Source organism: Mustela erminea, chromosome 9 (genome assembly GCF_009829155.1).
Source record: "Mustela erminea isolate mMusErm1 chromosome 9, mMusErm1.Pri, whole genome shotgun sequence".
Lineage (NCBI taxonomy): Eukaryota > Metazoa > Chordata > Mammalia > Carnivora > Mustelidae > Mustela > Mustela erminea.
Window position 1 is genome coordinate 75431812 of NC_045622.1, and position 19901 is coordinate 75451712.

Genomic DNA, 19901 nt, shown 5'->3' on the forward strand with positions numbered 1-19901 from the left:
ATTAGAGCTGTTTCTGTGAGTCCTCACTCCATCCCACCCCAGGCAGTGAAGAAACCTTTACTTAAAGCTTACTGAGGCAGGAGAATATTTACAGGACCACTCCCAAGATTTAAAACGTCTTTCTGCAATTGAGAAACCCTGAGGACCAGTCACTGATTTATGTCTGAGGATACCAACATAGTCTATGGCAGCAAAGTCCTAGAGGGAGCTCTAGTTGTCCATACTAGAATAGGCCTGAACTCTCGGACTTTGTTGAAGCAAGGGAAATGAGAGTTTTCCATGAACCAGAGGTAAAGCATGCAGGAGCAAGAGGCAGTATTGGGTTATCTTGGGTCCTCTCCAACAAAGCTGTCCAGAAGTGCAGAGGGGCCCTCGCTGCAAAAAGCTGGTTTTCACCCATAGATTCCTGGGGGTTAAGGAAATGAACTATAAGCAATTACTTGGAATAATGGAGAATCCACCCAGGTCAAGGGAATTGATGGAAAGAGGTGATCATTGATGGCGATTGCTAAGGATCCAGTTACATTCACAGGCATCTTGAGATAGCAGAGCTGTTCAGCTGAATTAGGATGTGCCTCTGTACCTGTCATGGGCTGGATGGATGTCTGTGTCCCCAAAATTCATGTGCTAAAGCTTTAATTCCCAATGTGGCTGTCTTGGAATGGAGTTCTTTAGGGTGATTATGTTTAGAGATAAAGTATTTATTTAAGGAAATTAATAAGTTAAAATAAGGCTGATAAAATGGGCCCCAATCCAATATTACTAGTATCCTTAAAAGAAGAAGAAATTTGAGTACACAGAGACACATCACCGAGGGGTGACCATGTGAAGATGCAGAGAAAAGATGATCATGTGTAAGCCTCAGGAGAAATTGAACTGAACTGAAAAGAAACTGTGAATACCTTGATCTCGGACTTCCAGCCTCCAGAACTTGGAGAAAATACATTTCTGTTAAGTCACCCAATCAGTGGTATCAGGTTAAGGTAACCCTAGCAAATGAATACAATATAACCTATATATATTTGACATATCCATATCACACTTAATTCTCCTTCCTGTTCTCTGTTTCTGACCAGGACTCATTCCTCAAACCTGATTCATTCTTCTTCTTGGCTATTGCTCTTGGCTTCTGTCCTTAGTGGTAACTGACATCTCTTCTCCTATATTGGGCCTGCTTTTCTCTTCTATGGGTACAAAATTGATCTAAATGGATGCTGGTGCTTTTCCTGAGATCTCTTTCACTGGGCTAATGGACCACCAAATCCCATCCTTTCTATTCTCAACCCAAATCCTGTGGCTGAATTGGGCCAAAGCCTGGAAACTATACCTTACAAACTTCTCATCAACGAATATCCCACCAAGTCTTGGAGGAGCAAACTGCCTTCCTCTAGGTGGGCACTGGAAATAGTAACAAGTGACACTAATGAAGGATTGTCAGAATAAAGCAGGCAGGGACAAGGGGACCACTTCCTAAGAGGAAACCACCCTTAACCACCCTTTAAGGGATTTTACACCATCCTGGAAGGAGCTCCCCACCCTTTACCATGTGATAGGTAGGTGACAAAAACCTGACTGGGTAAAAGGCCCAAGGAGGGTAATCAGATTAGAACAGCCCACCAAGGAGCCCATTAAAAAAAAAACCCTAGACATAGAAACTCCGGTGGCAACCCTCCCGGGTCCCCTCCCCGCTCTGGAGCTTTGAACTATCATTCAATAAACTGCTTTGCTGCCCACCACTCTTGGTCCATCTACCTTTTCTTTCTTCCAAGCAACATGACCAAGAATGATGGCACCAAAGAAAAAGAAATCCTGTAGCAGCGCAAAACCTGGAATACAAGTTCAGGTTGTTGATGGCTCTTCAGCACCACAGGCAGAACCCCAGGACGGAAGCTGTTTGTCTCTGACAACCCCACACTTGCTCTATACCCACAATCCTCTCCTTCCCTTCTCCTTTTTCCTTACGCAAAGAGGATGGTACCTGGAGTGGAGCAATGTGTGGTTAGGCCACCTTCTTCTCTCTCACCAAGGTTCTTTTTACCTAAGTTGTTATAGGTGGGGCTCGTGGCGCTTTTGCTTTGGCTGAAGGAACACAGCTTAGTTTTTTGTTTTTGTTTTTGTCTTTTTTTAAGAAAGAGGTGCCAAGACAATGGAAGAGGAGGAAAGGGTAGAGGCAATTGGATGATGTTTGCCCCCCACAAGATCCCTCAGGTCCCATGAGAGCTTCTGGTCAAGAGGGAGTTAGGACCCGAGCGTGATGGACCCCTGCCATGAGGGCCCCAGTGAGAGCCTAGGAAGCCACGCTGCTGCCATGGGACTCAGTCACCAGGAAGCTGAAGAGAGGATCTCTCCCCTCTTTCCTCAAAATACTCTGCTTGGGGGCACCTGGGTGGCTCAGAGGGTTAAGCCTCTGCCTTCAGCTCTGGTCATGATCTCAGGGTCCTGGGATCGAGCCCCGCATCGGGCTCTCTGCTCCAAGGGGAACCTGCTTTCACTTCTCTCTCTGCCTGCCTCTCTACCTATTTATGATCTCTCTCTCTGTGTCAAATTAATAAATAAAATCTTAAAAAAATATATCTGCTGGGACCTCCAGGAACATGAGCAGCTTTAGCCTGACTGGCTGTGTGTATTATCCCAGGCCTGCTGAGGTTCCTTCGAGCAGCTGTGAGATGCCAGCATCGGACAAGGGGGAGCTGAGGGGACCCAGCCAAGGCGGCACAGCCATTCACTGGCTGGGGCTGAGTAGAGAGACTGACTCTTGAGCATGTTTTACAAATGCTCTTTAAAGACCCCTCAAAATGGTAAGGGGAGATACTTCGTGTGGCAAGGCTGTGTGGGGAGACATTGGAAATACTGACTAGGGCAATTTTACTTTCTTTTTGCCCCATGTTCCCGTGTAGAGGGATCTCTAAATCCAGGATGTTCTCATCCCACAGTAATACCCTAATCCGAACCCTACTTCTACAAAGACCCTATTTTCAAATAAGTTCGCATTCACAGGTCCCAAGAGTAAGGACTTGGACATATCTTTTGGGGGGCACTGTTCGACCCACTACACTGCCCTAGTGAAAGAAGTGTTCTTTTCATTGAATATCACTCTATTTTCTGCTCATTTCAACCAGGTGAGAAAATTTGTTCCAGCTTTATTTTCTGTGCAGTTTTGCATTATCAAAGCTTCAATGGTTTTCATTTTCTAGGGATAAAATCATATTTACTTGAATTTCATTTTTCAAAATACATTCTTTCTTTACTCACCTCCCATCCCCATGGAGTAGAAAGCCCCAAATGCCTGTCAGTTATACCGTGCTCTTCTAACACCTTCCAAGAAAGGCAGCCTCAGGCGACTCACGACACTGGCCGTGATTGATTAAACCACTACTCTTTATTCCTGGGCACCATCCAGACTACATTTTCCACTCTGCTTTGCAGTTTGGTAACTAAATTCTGCCCAAAGGGACGTGAGCAGAAGTCTCTTCCAGCTGGCCCATTAAACCTCACATGAGATCATACCTTCTCTCCCCAAATTTCTTAATCCCTCCCAGTCTGGATATCTGCATTCAGGGCAAATTTGAAAGCCACGTGTGAAAGATGGTTAATCTTTTATCAGTCTAGGTTTGTGAATGATTAAGTAAAAGAGAGCTCCCGACACTGATCTGGAACTAGCTTGGAATTAATGGAGTAAGAAATATACTTCTCTTGGGGCACGTGGGTGGTTCAGTGGGTTAAGCCTCTGCCTTTGGCTCAGGTCATGATCTCAGGATCCTGGGATCGAGCCCTGCATTGGGCTCTCTGCTCAGCCAGGAGCCTGCCTCCTCCTCTCTCTCTGCCTGCCTCTCTGCCTACTTGTGATCTCTCTCTTTCTCTCTCTGTCAAATAAATAAATAAAATCTTAAAAAAAAAAGAAAGAAAGAAATACACTTCTCTTCCAGTCAGTATTAAGTCAGGGAGATTTTGAGGATTATCTCTTAGAAGAGTAAACCTTCTCTTGATTAATACCAGCAACTCCAGTGATGAGTAATCTATTAAATTAAATCTTTCCTAATTAGGGAAGATTAGGACAATCTTTCCTAATTAGGAAAGATTAGCACAATCTTTCCTAATTAGAAATTCAGAAACACAGAATGGGGTGTGGGGGAGTAGAGTCCAATGAAAATGAAAGAATAAAATTTAAATATTTCAGTGATTCATTATGTTCTAACAAAATAGCCCCTACTTCTTCCTCTTAACCCCCTCTTCTAACACCCACACCTTCCTCGCTGGGTTCCCTTCACTCTAGTCTCTTTCCTAGACTTGAACACTTCGCAGGGCCTCTCTGTATGCTACTTTTTCTACTTGGTTTACTCTTCCTCCACTGCTTTCTAAGATTAGCTTCTTTTCGTTATTCAGGCCTCAACTTAAGTTTCATCTCCCCAAAGAAGACATCCTAGGGGCTCCTGGGTGGCTCAGTGGGTTAAGCCTCTGCCTTCAGCTCGGGTCATGATCTCAGGGTCCTGGGATCCAGCCCCGAATCGGGCTCTCTGCTCAACAGGGAGCCTGCCTCTCCCTCTCTCTCTCTCTGCCTGCCTATTTGCCTACTTGTGATCTCTCTCTGTCAAGTAAATAAATAAAATCTAAAAAAAAAAAAAAAAAAAGAAGAAGACATCCTATATGTTCCTATATAAACTGCAGGAAAAGCAACCTCCCTCATGCCCCCAACCCAATAATTCTTGATCACATTATTCTGTTGTTATTCCTATAACCCTTTGAAATAATCATTTTAAATGGTTTACCTTTTTATTTATCTCTCCTCCAGACCCTAGATGTTTCGTTTGAATAGCAGCCTTATTTGTCTTGGCTGCCACTGTGTCCCCAGAGCCCAGAATAATGCCAGTCAACAAAGAAAATGCTCAGTGATGTTTGCTAAATGAGTGACCAGGGACAGAAGAGCGAGAGAAAAAAAGGACTGGAAGAGAGAACTAGTAGGACACCCAAGAAGATCACTTGTTATGTACAATAAACTTTCATCAGTAAATCCTGAGTTTACCTCTTCCTTATTCAGTAAAAGCACTTGCTATGTAGTATACTATATCCTTAAAGAATACTATTCTTTCAAATTAGTTAGCTCTGTTTTTCCATGTACCTCACATAGTAACCGGCATATTTCACAAAGAGGAGAATATTTGATTTGGCTCACCAGTATCAGAAAATGCTTGAGACACAAGTTTTCACAGGTTGAGAACAAATTTGCTGTGTTTGGTTGCAGCAACAGAAGGGGATTTAGCAAGAGACAAAAAGGGCTCAGAGATTCCGCATATCTCAGGAGGGCTGGGTTTAGAAAAGAGACTAATCAAAGCAATTTCAAAGGGCCCAGGAGCAGGAGGGACAATAACTATCTTGTAGTAGTAATGGTCTAGGCAGGACACTGGGCCATCTTGCGCTGCTGCCACCAGGACAAGCCTGAGCACAGTGCCTCTGTGAGATCCCACATGCCCCCATGGCGGATGCGTTCATATCTTCTTTTGTTTCTGTGTCATTTGCTGAAGTTGCAACAAATTAAACGGGAGCATGTGACTGGCAAACTCAAGGTCATTGACTGTTCCTTAGCTGCTACTCCGGCGGTGTCTGTGTTAGGAGAGAGGGAAGTAACTGAAACAAGAGACGCAGGGATGAGAACTGTACTTACCAAGAAACAAAGGCAAGAACCTGCATGGTGCGTAGTCCGAAGTTCTCAAGGGTGGTCGCGATGAGGAGGAGAGTGTTTTGAGAACATTAAGGAAGGCTGTGGTCCAGTTGGGAAGAGCCTTGATGCTGGGTTCAGAAATTTAGGCTGTATCCAGGAGAAAATGTGCATATTACTTCTCTAACCAGATCATAAATTCCTTTGATGGTTTAGAAGGTAAAATATATATCTCTCCACACCGCCACCACCCACGCTGCCAACTACAAAAATATACAGCAGCAAGAACAGTACTTTGTGCATCAGAGTGATCAATAAAGTCCTTTCAAGTAAAGCAGAATATTGAGGATAACAAGTTGACATAAATTCATAATCCAAGAATATAAATAGAAAGTCAGAGAGCAAGACCATCTTAGAAAATTAGAAAGAGGCTTGTTTATCCCTATCCTCTCCTATTTCCTTTTTTAGGACCCTAAAGTAGAGAAGTATAGTCCCTTATTCTCCCATTCCCCAGAAGCTACCAAAGGTAATGAAGGAAACAGCACTTTAAGATGGTGTCAGTTAGACATGATTTCCAATCCATGCTCTGCTGGTTACCAGCTATGTGACTGTGGATAAGTCTTGAACCTCTCTGCTGTTTAGTTTCCTCGTTCACAAACAGGGACTCATGGTAATGGTATCACTGTTGCTCTCGTTTACCTGATAGGGAAGTCCCTTTCTGTCCCTTCTGCCTTCCTCTTACTGAGGCACCAAACCCAGTTCTGACCTTCCCACAGCTCTCCAGTGCCCCGGGATTCATTTCTCTCTTTCTCCCCTCCCATGACCAGTCTTAGGTTCTCATCCACCTTAAAATAGCTGGTGGTACAAATAAATGGACCTCTAGTGGTGCACTTAGAAGCCGTTAGTGAGTGATCTTTGTCAGGACATCACTGAGGGGCATCTCCATAACAGTAATGGGTAATCACTTTTGCCTATAACACATCTGCTAGGTAGTAGGAGTTTTCAGCTGTAGTGTACAAAATTAATAAATCATTAGGAGGTAGAAGAGCACAGAAAGGGACAGCACGAGCTCTGGAGTCTATTTACCTCCATGAAAATTCTGACTCCATCACTTACGAGCTAGGTGACTTTGGGCAAGGTACTAAAACCTCTGTGCCTCCGATTCCTTACCTGAAAAAGAGGGAGGATACCACCTGTTAGATGAGGTTGTTAAAACGAGTAAATGAGTTAATATGTGTAAAGTCCTTAGAACAGTGCCAGAGATACAACTGAAATCAGTTGATTAAAATGATTAAGAAGAATATCCTTCAATGTAAAGCAAATGACACATATTCTTGTACTATTAATCTTTTCTTATTCAAAACAGCTCAACTTACAGTGTGAGTTGAGTTGCAAACTCTGACCCAAAGAGAAACATGACAGGCTCCTACCAAATGAAAGTAAGGCACACAGAGTTTTATGAAGTATGACACATACTAGTCATTCATTCATGCATTGAGAAAAAAAAATAAGTGACCTGAGCCAGACACAGACATCTGTAACCCACCACACACACAAACACACACACACACACACACACACACAAACACACACACACACCATTTTTTCCCCTGTTTATCTTTTAGACTTGGTCTATATCTTGTTGTCTGAAAAGATTATTAATTTTATGCAAGTTGAATTCAAAACCATTATAAAAACTATAGTACCATATTGTGCAACACGATTTAGTACAGTATAGTATAATATAGTATAGTGTAGTATAATATAGTATAGTATAGATAGTATATTATAGTATAGATAGTATAGTATAGTAGTTATGAGCAGGAGCCCTGAACCATACTTAATTCCCTTATGTCTTCTGCTTCTTTTGCAGAGAAGCAGATTGAGAAAAGGAGATATTAAGATACTTGCATAAGAATATTGGGGACTGGAACTTTCACTGAGCTTCTGTAATGGGCTAGATATTTTAGAGTTTTCAGCTCATATAACCTCTACGACTTCCCCAAAAGGCACCACGCCTATTTCACAACTGAGGAAACTGAGGTCCAATAAGAATTGGAAGCTTGTGCAAGGTTAAAAGCTAGTAAGTAGCAGAATTATGATTTAAAGTTCAGTTTGCCAGCTCAAAATGTCATGGTTTTTCTTGGGTTCTCAGCTTCTTTCACTCTTCAGTAGTTAGAAGGAGCCATATGAAAAGAATATGAAATTAAATGGTCACATCTGAGAATTTCATATAATTCGATGTGTACTTAGAGATATGTCAGTTATATGCTAGATACTATATATGTATATGTACATGCTATATACTCATTTGATATGTTAGAAGTCATGACAACTCCTTGCTAATCCTCTTGCCTCCCTATCTTTTCAAATTCACATCTTGACAGCTTCATCAGTCGGTATTGACATTGATTTGAATGAAACGCCACTGGGAAGGATTTTGGAGGAATGTGAGATATGGTCTCTGCTCTCAGATGACTACAATCTAGTTGGGGAGATAAGACAATCACAAAAGAACTAGAAGAAAGCAAAACAATAAAGGAGAAATTCATCTGGCTATCCATCCATGAAAAGTCATACGTCAAGCAAGGTGCTTGCCTCTGGTGGATGCAGTGATGAGTAAAAGAGGCACGGCTTGTGTCCTCATGGGGTAATGGAGGAAAGGATAGTGAACAAACAATAACTACAGATGTAAAATATACTTGAGGTTCCCATCAGTTCTTTCCTCTATGATTCAACACTCTACTTACTTGGACAAGTCATGGTTCTTCGGACCCTGCCTTGGGGTCATCTTCAAGGCCTTCCCTGACCTCAGTGGAGTACATAAATTAATAATCTATCTAGAAGATAAGTTAACTTTTGAAGCAGAACTGTTTTTATTTTACAAATTCCCATTTCTCTGTTCTTGAAGTATGACTGTGTAACAGTTAGCACTCTGGACCCTGAAGAATGACTTTTCTGGCAATTCAGATTAGAACCATCCCCTTAATGTAAAGCAAATATGTACTTATAGCAGGTGGTCTCATTTCATCTGTGACCTTGCAACAACAAGTAAGTATCTAGCTTGGGGAAACTAAATAAAGAATGTGATTAAAACCTTTCTCCTGAAAACTTGAAATTACAAACCACATCAGGATCAGTTGCAAGTATGCTCATGATTTGGGGAGAGTCAAATATATTCTTGATGCTTCTGATGCTACTGGTGAAAACCATGTAGCCACTGGGTTGGGTACTTGAAAGAGGATTTAATAAGGTAGATAAAACCCCAGTTGTGACCACAGAGGCAGTGAAACTCTTTAATCATATTTTCTTTGTACTCATGGTTGAAATTATAACAAAATTAGATACTTTGAAGATAGACTATGTTTTTATAAACATATTTTATAAAAGGCCTAACTAATTTTAGCATACATAATTGTACACTTTGACTAACTTAAAGCTCTTGCATTTCAGTCAGTTTTGGTCTTCTACTTAACCCAAGTTTTAAGGACTTCTTTAGAATTTCAGTAATGGGTATAATATATTTTAGGGAATGCAAATTGGCAGACAACATATTTGAATACAAGCATTAAATCATCTTTTAATGGGAATCTACTATTTCTCAGAAGCTTTTATTTCATTGCCACAGCACAAAAGATCCTCTGAATGCCACATAATGGAGCACTTGAATCAATATGTGAGTCCATTGGGTCTTAAAAGTTCCTTCTATCGCCTCCAGCAATATTTATATCGACGTTTTTATGCATCGTGCACTTAATTTCAAAGTCCAGAAATCTTTGGGTTTACTTCATAGATTACTAGAAGTATTATAGACTCATAAAAATAGATCCTTCCATGAAAAACAAAGGGATGAATAAGCGTTTAACAATAAACAGCTCTAGCTTCTCCAGATCTCTACCACTTAAAATCAACTGAACAAGAATAATAACAAATGTGATAAAATGCAAATGGCATGCCAAGGTTTAATATTTAAACAAATGAAAACACATGAGTTATTATATCATTGCAGCAAACAACCCTGTGAGTTAGGAATTATTTTCTCCATTTTACAAATAAGGGAAGGGAGGATTAGACAGAGTAAGAGCCTCACCAGATATCATAGTGAATAACTGACAGAGTTAAGACTCGAATCAGTTCTATCAAACCCCAAAGCAAACACACTTATCTCTAAAGAGTATTGCCTGATGGGAAGGAAGAAAACCAGCTGTCAGCCTGTCATAGGGACCTACAAGGGAGGCTGTAAGTGAGAGCAGCAGGAAATTACCTGGTGTGGCTTCCAACTAGATGAATGCATTTTCAATAGCTGATGACTGAAAGATTTTAAAAGAAGAAATGACAGAAAACTGGTAAGTTAGATATACATAATAAACATTTTAGACAAAATCAAAGCTAATTTTTGTTTCCATTTTGAAAATCAATATAGTGATTAAGAGCACGATTAGAGTCAGGCTGTTCTGGATCTAAGCTCTCTTGCTTTGTGTTTTAATACAGGGGAGGGAGGAGCAAGATGGCAGAAGAGTAGGAGACATCAGGTCCCAGGGGTTCAGCTAGATAGTTATCAAGCCATTCTGAACACTTACAAACTCAAAGGAGACTGAAGAGAAGAAGCACCGCAATTCCAGGAACAGAAAAGCAACCACTTTCTGGATGGTAGGATGTGTGGAGAAATGAATCTGAGGTGATATATGGTAAGAGAGACTGTGGGGGTTGGGGCCGGCTCCCAGCAAGTGGCAGAGCAGTGGAGCACAAAATCGGGACTTTTAGAAGTCTGCTCCACTGATGGACATTGCTCTAGAGGCTAAGTGGGGGGTGGAGCCCTCGCGGGGACAGTGTGGTGTCCCAGGACTGGCAGTGTCACAAAAAGAGCAAGGGTGCCTGAGTATCAGAGTAGGGAAGCTGGCTGCAGAGATGCAGGCGAGGAAGGGGCTCCCAGCTCGGGGTTACCTTAAACCATGATCCGAGGCACAGTTGGGCTACTGCTGTTCCAGCAGGGACCCCACAAGTGGCAGGTCCAGAGAGATTCCCTCTCCTTCCTCCTCCAGGAGGAGCAGCATGGGAGCATGTTGCAGAAATCAGCTGGATTTGGAGACTCCAAATGGGGCCATGCACCAGAGACAGAAACGCTTGGTCACAGGCCCGGTGAGCATGGAGCGCAGCTGGAGACCAGGGAGACGGGAGTGATTGATGGGTTTTCTCTGAGGGTGCACCAAGAAGTGGGGCCCTGAGCTCTTGGCTCCTATGGGCCAGAGATTAGGAGGCTGCCATTTTCATTCCCATCCTCCAGAGCTCTACGAAAAGTGTTCAGGGAACAAAAGCTCCCCAGAGCAAACCTGAACAGATTGCTTAGCCTGGCCCCTGGCGACGGCGGTGCAATTCTGCCTTGGGCAAAGACATCTGAGAATCATGGCAACATACCCCTCCCTCAGAAGATCAGCAAGAACGTCCAGCCAAGACCAAGCTCACTGATCAATAAGAACGGTGGAACTCCAGAGTTAGGGGAATGTAACACCTAAAATTCATGGCTCTTTTCCCATGATTCCTTAGCCTTTCAAAGTTAAATTTTTTTAATTTTATTTTTTCTTATTCTATTTTTAAAAATTTTTCCTCTTTCCTGTTTTAACCTTTTTAAATTATTTTGTCTTATCAACACCTTAAAAATTTTTTTTTAATCTTCATTGTTATAGTTATATTCTATCCTTTCATTCTATTTAACCTTATTTTTTGTAAACATATAAGTTTTTCTTTCTTTAAAATCGTGGGATACAGTTTTTTCTAACTGATCAAAATATACCCTAAATCCAGCACATGGCTTTGTTCTAGTCTCCAGCTTGATCACATTCTTTCCTCTTTTTTTTTTTTTTCAACCAACTTCTTATCTGATCAATTCCTTTTTTAGAATCATTTTTAATCTTCATCCTTACAGTCATATTCTATCCCTTTATCGTGTTTACCTATATATATACACATATACATACGTCTATATATATATTTTTTCTTTCTTTAAAATTGTGGGAGGCAGTTTCTTCTAACAGATCAAAATACTCCCAAAATCAAATGTGTGGCTCTGTTCTATTCACTAGCCTAATCACATATGTGTGTGTGTCTGTGTGTGTGCATATATATATATATATTCTTTTTTTCTCCCTATGGCTTTGGGTCTCTTCTGATTGGTTAGTGTATATTATAAAGAAGCAAATCAATCAATGTGATACAATACATTAAAAGAAAGAACAGGAACCATAGTATACTCTCAATAGATGCTCAAAAAGCATTTGACAAAGTACAGCATCCTTTCTTGATCAAAACTCTTCACAGTGTACATACAGAGGGTACATACCTCAGTATCATCAAAACCATCTATGAAAAACCCACAGAAAATATCATTTTCTCTTTTTTTTTAAGATTTTATTTATTTGACAGAAGAGATCACAAGTAGGCAGAGAGAGGTGGGGGGGAAACAGGTTCCCTGCTGAGCGGAGATCCCGATGCAGGGCTCGATCCCAGGTCCCTGGGACCATGACCCGAGCCGAAAGCAGAGGCTTTAACCGACTAAGCTACCCAGGTGCCCTGTGAATCTCATTTTCAATGGGGAAAAACCGAGAGCTTTCCCCCCTAAGATCAGGAACACAGCACGGCTGTCTAGTATCACCATTGCTATTTAACATAGTACTGGAAGTTCTAGCCTTAGCAATCAGACAACAAAAAGAAATAAAAGGAATTCAAATCAGCAAAGAAGTCAAACTCTCACTCTTTGCAGATGATATGATACTTTATGTGGAAAACCCAAAAGACTCCACTCCAAAACTGCTAGAACTCATACAGGAATTTAGTAAAGTGTTAGGATATAAAACCAAAGCACAGAAATCACTTGCATTTCTATACACCAACAGCAAGACAGAAGAAAGAGAGATTAAGGAGTCAATCCCATTTACAATTGCACCCCAAACCATAAGATACCTAGGAATAAACCTAACCAAAGAGGCAAAGAATCTGTACGCAGAAAACTGTAGAGTATTTATGAAAGAAATTGAGGAAGACACAAAGAAATGGAAAAATGTTGCATGTTCATGCACTGGAAGAACAAATATTATGAAAATGTCTATGCTACCCAGAACAAGCTACACATTTAATGCAATTCCTATCAAAATGCCATCAATTTCTTTCAAAGAAGTGGAACAAATAATCCTAAAATTTATATGGAACCAGAAGAGACCCCTTAAAGCCAAGGGGTCTTGAAAAAGAAAGCCAAAGTTGGCAGCATCAAAATTCCAGACTTCAAGCTTGGGAAAATTGGACAGCCACATGCAGAAGAATGAAACTGGACCATTTCCTTTCACCACACGCAAAAATAGACTCAAAATGATGAAAGGCCTCAATGTTAGACAGGTCCATCAAAATCCTTGAGAAGAACACAAGCAGCAACCTCACCAACTTCAGCCACAGCAAATTCTTCCTAGAAACATCACCAAAGTCAAGGGAAGCAAGTGCAAAAATGAACTACTGGGAATTCATCAAGATAAAAGATTTTGTGCAGAAAAGGAAACAGTCAACAAAACTGAAAGACAACTGACAGAATGGGAGAAGATATTTGCATGACATATCAGATAAAGGGCTAGTATCCAAAATCTAAAAGAACTTACTAAAGTCAACACCCGAAGAACAAAAAATCCAATCAAGAAATGGGCAGAAGACATGAACAGACATTTCTGCAAAAAATGATATCCACATGGCCAACAGATAGATGAAAAAGTGCTCAACATCACTCAGCACCTGGGAACTATAAATCAAAATCACAGTGAGATATCACCTCACACCAATCAGAATGGCTAAAATTAACCAGTTAGGAAATGACAGGTGTTGGCAAAGATGTGGAGAAAGGGAAACCCTCCTACACTGTTGATGGGAATGAGAGCTGGTGCAGCCACTCTGGAAAACACATGGAGGTTCCTCAAAAAGTTGGAAATAGAGCTACCCTATGACTCAGCAAACACACTACTGGGTATTTACCTTAAATATCCAAATGTAGTGATCTGAAGGGGCACATGAACCTGAATGTTTATAGCAGCAATGTCCACAGTAGCCAAACTATGGAAAGAACCTAGATCTCCATCAACATATGAATGGATAAAGAAGATGTGGTATATATATACAATGGAATACTACGCAGCCATCAACAGAAATGAAATCTTGCCATTTGCAATGATGTGGATGGAACTAGAGGGTATTATGCTAAGCAAAATAAGTCAGTTAGAGAAAGACAATTATCATATGGCATCTCTGATATGAGGAATTTGAGAGGCAGGATTGGGGCTTTGGGGGGAAGGGAGGGGAAAAAAGTGAAAAAGATGGACTGGGGAGAGAGACAACCACAAGAGACTCTTAATCTCAGGAAACAAACTGAGGGTTGCTGGTGGGTGAGTGGGGAGGGATGGGTGGCTGGGTTGTCGAGACTGGGGAAGGTATGTGATATGGTGAGTGCTGTGAATTGTATAAGACTGATGATTCACAGACCTGTTCCCCTGAAGCAAATAATACATTATATGTTAATCAAATTTAAAAAAATAGCCATGCAATTCTGGGTGGTTAATCTTTTTTTTTTTTTTTTTTGCCTCAGTTTCCTAAATGCCTTTAAAAAATAAGGATACAAAAGTCATTCTATCTTAACATGGATTTTCTCTAATAGCCTGACATATGACTTGTGTTCAGAAAGATTATTTTGGGAAGAGATTCTAAGGAAGCGGAGTGTGGAGGAAGGGAATGCTGGAAAGAGTCACACAGGGAAGGAAGAAAAAGATGATTGAAGGGCAAATGGGGGATGGTCCCTCTGGTATACCCTTGAAGAGCTGTACTAAATACACCTCAGAAATGCCCCACCAACGAATGGCAATAACCCCTACTAGTCAGAGTTGACCATATTCTGGTAAATTCCCTGGTTTTGTTTGTTAGTTTGTTTTGTTTATTTTTTAAGGATTTTATTCATTTATTTGAGAGACACAGTGAGTAAGAGAGAGAAAGAGTGCATGCATGAGTGGGGGAGGGGCAGAGTGAGAGGGAGGAGCAGACTTCCCGCTGAGCAGGGAGCTCTGTGATGCTTGATGCAGAGCTAGATTCCAGGACCCCTGAATCATGGCCCAAGCCAAAGCCAGACAGTTAACCAGCTGAGCTACCCAGGTGCCCCAGCTAACTTCCTTCCTCTTAAAAGGTTTGCACATATGTCAGAGTAGCAGCACAGACACGCTTAGGAACCCCACTTCATGGTGGTAGAGAAACCCTAGGGAAGAAAGCATGAGATTCTCAGTGGAGTTCAGGCAAGATCCTTTCCAATTTTACATGTGGATAAGTAACTGCCATAGTAAAAACTGGAATGGAAAGGAGAATCCAGTGCTGGTGACAGAAAGAATATCAGTGATCGCCAGGGGCCACGGGATGGGACAAGGGGACTGACTACAAATGCACGGAAATAGTCTATGTAGTAAATGTTGTGATGACATACATATCACAAAACTTATCTAATTACACACTTTAATTGGTGAATTTAACTATTAATATAATCATAATTTTTATAAATTATGCCCCAATAAAGTGATTTTTTAAAAGGGGGGGGTGAGGGATGCCTGGGTAGCTCAGTCAGTTAGGTGACTGCCTTCAGCTTAGGTCATGATCCCAGGGTCTTGGGACAGAGCCCCACGTTGGGCTTCCTGCTGAGGGGAGCCTGTTTCTCCAACTGCTGCTTCCCCCTTACAAATAAATAAATGATAAAATAAATGATATCTTAACAAAAAATAAAAGATAGCATGAACTAAGATGTTCAGCACACACGAAAGGTGTCTATAATAAGTACCTACTCATATCATCATGCAAACTCAATGTAGTAATATATGCAAAGCACATAATTTAGTACATATATGAGTAATCTTAGCTATTATAATTAGTACCACTAGCTTGAGATAACCCTGATAACTCTGAAATAAGTAGGAGAGTGGGAGCGGAACTAGTTTGAAGGAAGACTGATTTGTTCACATAAAGGTAATATTAGAACACACAGGTGACAAAAATTTTCCAAGGAACTTAGAAATTTTCTTTCTGTTTTAATAATTAATTTATTTATTTGAGAAAGAGAGAGAGAGAGAGAGAGAGCATGTGTAAGCATGAGCAGGGAAAGGAGCAGAGGGAGAGGGACAAGCAGACCTCACACAGAGCACAGAGCCATCATGGGGCTCAATCCCATGACTCTGAGATCACGACCTAAGCCAAAATCAAGACTCAGATGCCCAAAAGACTGACCCACCCAGAGTCCCCTGGAACTTACAAATTTTCAATGGGAAATAAATGTGGACCCATATATTTAAGAGAGAGCCTTAAAGAAGGATAGTTGATGGGGAAAAAGAGTAAATGTGAATAAAAGGGACCTTTTGCTGAGAGAAGATGAAAGAGCCAAGGAAATCATTGAGTGTTTACAAAAGGAAGGTGAAAATTCACATTTATTTAATATCTCCTATGTGACAAGGACTTGGCATTACTATTTAATTTTCCTGTTTTTATGATATAGATGCGGGAATTAAGATTTAGAGAGGTAAACTCATGAGCTCAAGGTTATGCAGCCACTAGGTAGCAGAGGGAGGAGTCAAACCTGAGACAGGTCTTCCTGATCCAGAAGAGTCCGGCTTTAATGTGCGTTTTAGGAGTGGGAGAGTGAGAATTAAAGGGACTCAGAATGGCATAGGTCTTGAGAACCACGGGGAGGATTTGGAAGGAGGAACTGCATATAATGACTGATACAGAGCAAGGAAGGATACCCTCTAAGGGTGGCATGAAAACCTTTCAGGAGCATAATAAGGTTCAGTAAAAGATGTGACGGTAAGGAAAATGTAGGGTTGGTGAGTACAGACTCATTGATGGAAAAGCTTATCTGTGGAAGATGGAAAAGAAATATAGTAATAGGTGCAAATCCACTCAATGCCCAAGATGCCAATTCTTCTTTGATGCAGCCAGTGTAGGCCACATGGATTATTTTAAATTTTTATCCCCTATTTATGTGTATGCCAAAGAAAAATAACAATACAAAACATCTGCCATTTAAGGAAAAGAATGTGATTATTTTATACTAAAGGACACATATCAGTACAGGAAGACAGCACTACAGCACAGATGGGTCAACTCGCCTCTTCTTGCTATTTGCTACCACTGTTTGCCAAAGATCCAGCATCTGGGTCCAAAGAGAAGCCAAGAGATTGGTGCTCAGATGGTGAGATGAAGTCCTGATTTACTCTGGGTATTTGCGCTAATTCTAGTAGTTTCTTTGGGTAAATTTTATAGTTTTCTCAGACTAAGAAATTATTTCTCAGAATGGCACTTGACATTTTTAAAGTCACCAGCCACTCCGAGTGTGTAATAAGATTACTTGCCCAGCTGCTAGAAAGCACGGGGTATTGGGGGAGTCAGCTGCTGGCTAGACTAAAAGAATAGGACATTTGATGATAAACCTTGGCCATATCGTTCATTCAAGAAATATTTATTGAGAGCCTTTCTGGGTCAGGCAGCATTCTAAGTGCCACAGAAACAACCATGAAACCTCAGCCTCCACAGAGCTTATACACAAGTAAATCCACATGAGCAAATAAATATAGAGTCAGGAGGAGAGACCTGCTATGAAGAAAAATAACACAGGGTAAGAATATAGTTGTGTGAGGTTGTTGCCTTAGGATGCTTGGCAAAGTTCTTTCCAAGGAAGTGACATCTGCTTAGAAACTGAATGACGTAAGAGTAAAAGATCAAGCATCTGAGTGAAGATCTTTATGGCAGAAGAGCAAGTGCAAAGTGCTTGGGGAAGTAATGAGTAAGCGCTCATTGTTTTAAGGAACAGCAATAAGACATGGCTGTCTTGGCTGGAGTGTGATGGGAGCGTGATGGGAGAAGTGGGAAATCATAACAGAGATGTAGCCAGGCCGAGATCATGGAAATAGAGCTTTGCAATCCTACTGACAAGAAAGGCATTCACATTTTCCCTTATGTGTAATAGACAGCCATTGGCGGATTGCAAGCGTTGCAGTGTCCTTTCTAACTCAGTTGCCGTCCCAAGCCGGCATGGGAGAAGATAACACACCTTTGTTCCTTATATTCTGCTGAGACCCTTCCCCATGATCTCTTTAGTCTGGGAACCAATACCATTTTCCTAGTAACAAGGCAGAGCTGACATGGCATTCTAGGCATTTACAAGCATGTGCATGAGGGCTAAGTATTAAATTATTTTGATAACTACAATGGTTCCAGAAGTCAGCTCGCGAAGTGAGATTTTTCTAGGAGGGAAGAATTCAAGATGATAGGCTGTGATAAAGGTGGTAATACATAGGACTAGGGCTCATTATAAAAGTCCTGGACCTTAAAGAAAAAAAAAAAAAAGCCAAGATTTGAAGAAATAAGTTTTGCAACTACAGAGACGCAGACCCTCTGAAATCAGGGAATAATGAGTGAGGAATCTTTATGGAATAAGAAAGTGCCCGGAAATTCTGGGGAGATGGTTCAAGCAGCACTTTGTGGGGGAAAGCAACATCCAGGACTAGTGCCCCTACCGTCTGGCAAATCTGTAACTTTATTTGTGTCAGTCAATAAAAATTTCTCAGGTTTGTTTTCTAAATGCCTTTCAGGCATGTCATTTGTTTGACTTCACAACAACTTTGGGAGATGGGCAGAACAGGTAAGAGCTTTAATATTGACAGATGCGGGGGGAACCTGTTGCTCATAGAAGCAAAGTCATTAGTTCAAGGTCATTGTGCTGTTCTGCTTATTAAGGAACAGAGACAAGGATAGGATATAGGTCTTTTGATTCCTGAGTCAAAACTCCATACTTTAGAGCATGCTCTTTTATGAGGATTGTAGTGATATTAAAAACATAGTTGACATTAGCAGAAGGAAGGGAAAAATGAAGGGGGGCGGGAATCAGAGTGGGAGATGAACCATGACAGACTATGGACTCTGGGAATCAAACTGAGGGTTTTAGAAGGGAGGGGCCTACGGGATAGCTTAGCCCAGGGACGGGTATTAAGGAGCACACGTATTGCATGGAGCACTGGGTGTTATACACAAATAATGAATCATGGAACACTGTATCAGAAACTAATGATGTACCGTATGCTGACTAACAATACATAATTAAAAAAAAAATAGTTGATCCTTGAGCCCCATAGGTTTGATCCACTTATACACGGTCATTTTTGATAAAAACAGTAAATCCACTTTCTCTTCCTTATGATTTTAACATTTTCTTACTTTATTATAAGAATACAGTATGTAATACATATAACATAAAAAATATGTGTTAATTGTTTATGTCCTTGTTAAGGTTTCTGATCATCAGTAGGCTATTGATGGTTAAGTTTTGGGGGAGTCAAAAGTTATATGCAGATTTTTGACTACAGGAGGGTTGATGTCCCAACCCCTCTATTGTTCGAGGGTCAACGAAACATCGAATGAATGAAATTTTTAGGAGTTAAAAAATAATAAATGCCTAATAGCCCAAAAGAAGAAAACTTAGTCTAGGAAGTAAAGTATGATATGTAGAGAAATCGAGAAAGCAGACTGATCTAGAACATGGACTGGAGGTGCCACATTCTTTCTTTAAATACCAGGAGAATGGAGAATTCATCAGATAACGTCCCAAGGCCTTTTCTGGTCTCCAAAGTCTAGCTCATGAATTTGTCCTCTTCAGAGTTAAATCCAGCTCTTCAATCAACTTGCTAGAATAAAAAATTACTCATATGTAAGTGTTGCTCAAGTGTATACATTTCACTTCCATACACCTCAGGCTTTCACATATTATATAATGACTCCCCTGAAGTGTCTTTCCAATAGCAAATTCATACTTTCACTTGTCAGTTGGCAAATAATTCTTTTGATCTGTCAGTGAACAGTTTAATTTTCAAAGTATCGCCATATATATATATATATATCTTTACAGCTGTGCTTCTATTATTATTTAAATACTTTTACATACCACCCTTAGTTTAAGAAACAAAAGCAAATATTTTTTCAAGTTATTTATTTATTTTTATTTTTTATTTTTAGTGACCTCCACATCTAGTGTCGGGCTTGAACTCATGATCCTGAGATCCTGAGTCACCTGCTCTACTGACTGAACAAGCCAGGCACTCCTAAGTTTTCATTTTAATCATCACAATAAGTACATTCCTTAATCCTCATCAACAAAAGGCAATTTTTTTTTTTTAAATAGCACTACCTGATGATTGTAGTA

General features: G+C 40.7%; 1 long non-coding RNA gene across 3 annotated transcripts in view; it reads right to left on the minus strand.

Moving 5' to 3' along the window:
- Positions 1–19901, minus strand: part of LOC116599258 — a 35665-nt gene that overhangs the window by 13732 nt on the left and 2032 nt on the right. For 2 of the 3 annotated variants that reach the window (XR_004289296.1, XR_004289297.1), the window contains exons 2-4: positions 19276–19386; positions 6740–6823; positions 5660–5803 (exon numbers count right to left, since the gene is read on the minus strand). This is a non-coding gene — a long non-coding RNA (uncharacterized LOC116599258). Of the gene's footprint in view, positions 1–5659; positions 5804–6739; positions 6824–9917; positions 9964–19275; positions 19387–19901 lie in introns of all 3 variants that reach the window. The other variant, XR_004289298.1, reaches the window with a different exon arrangement.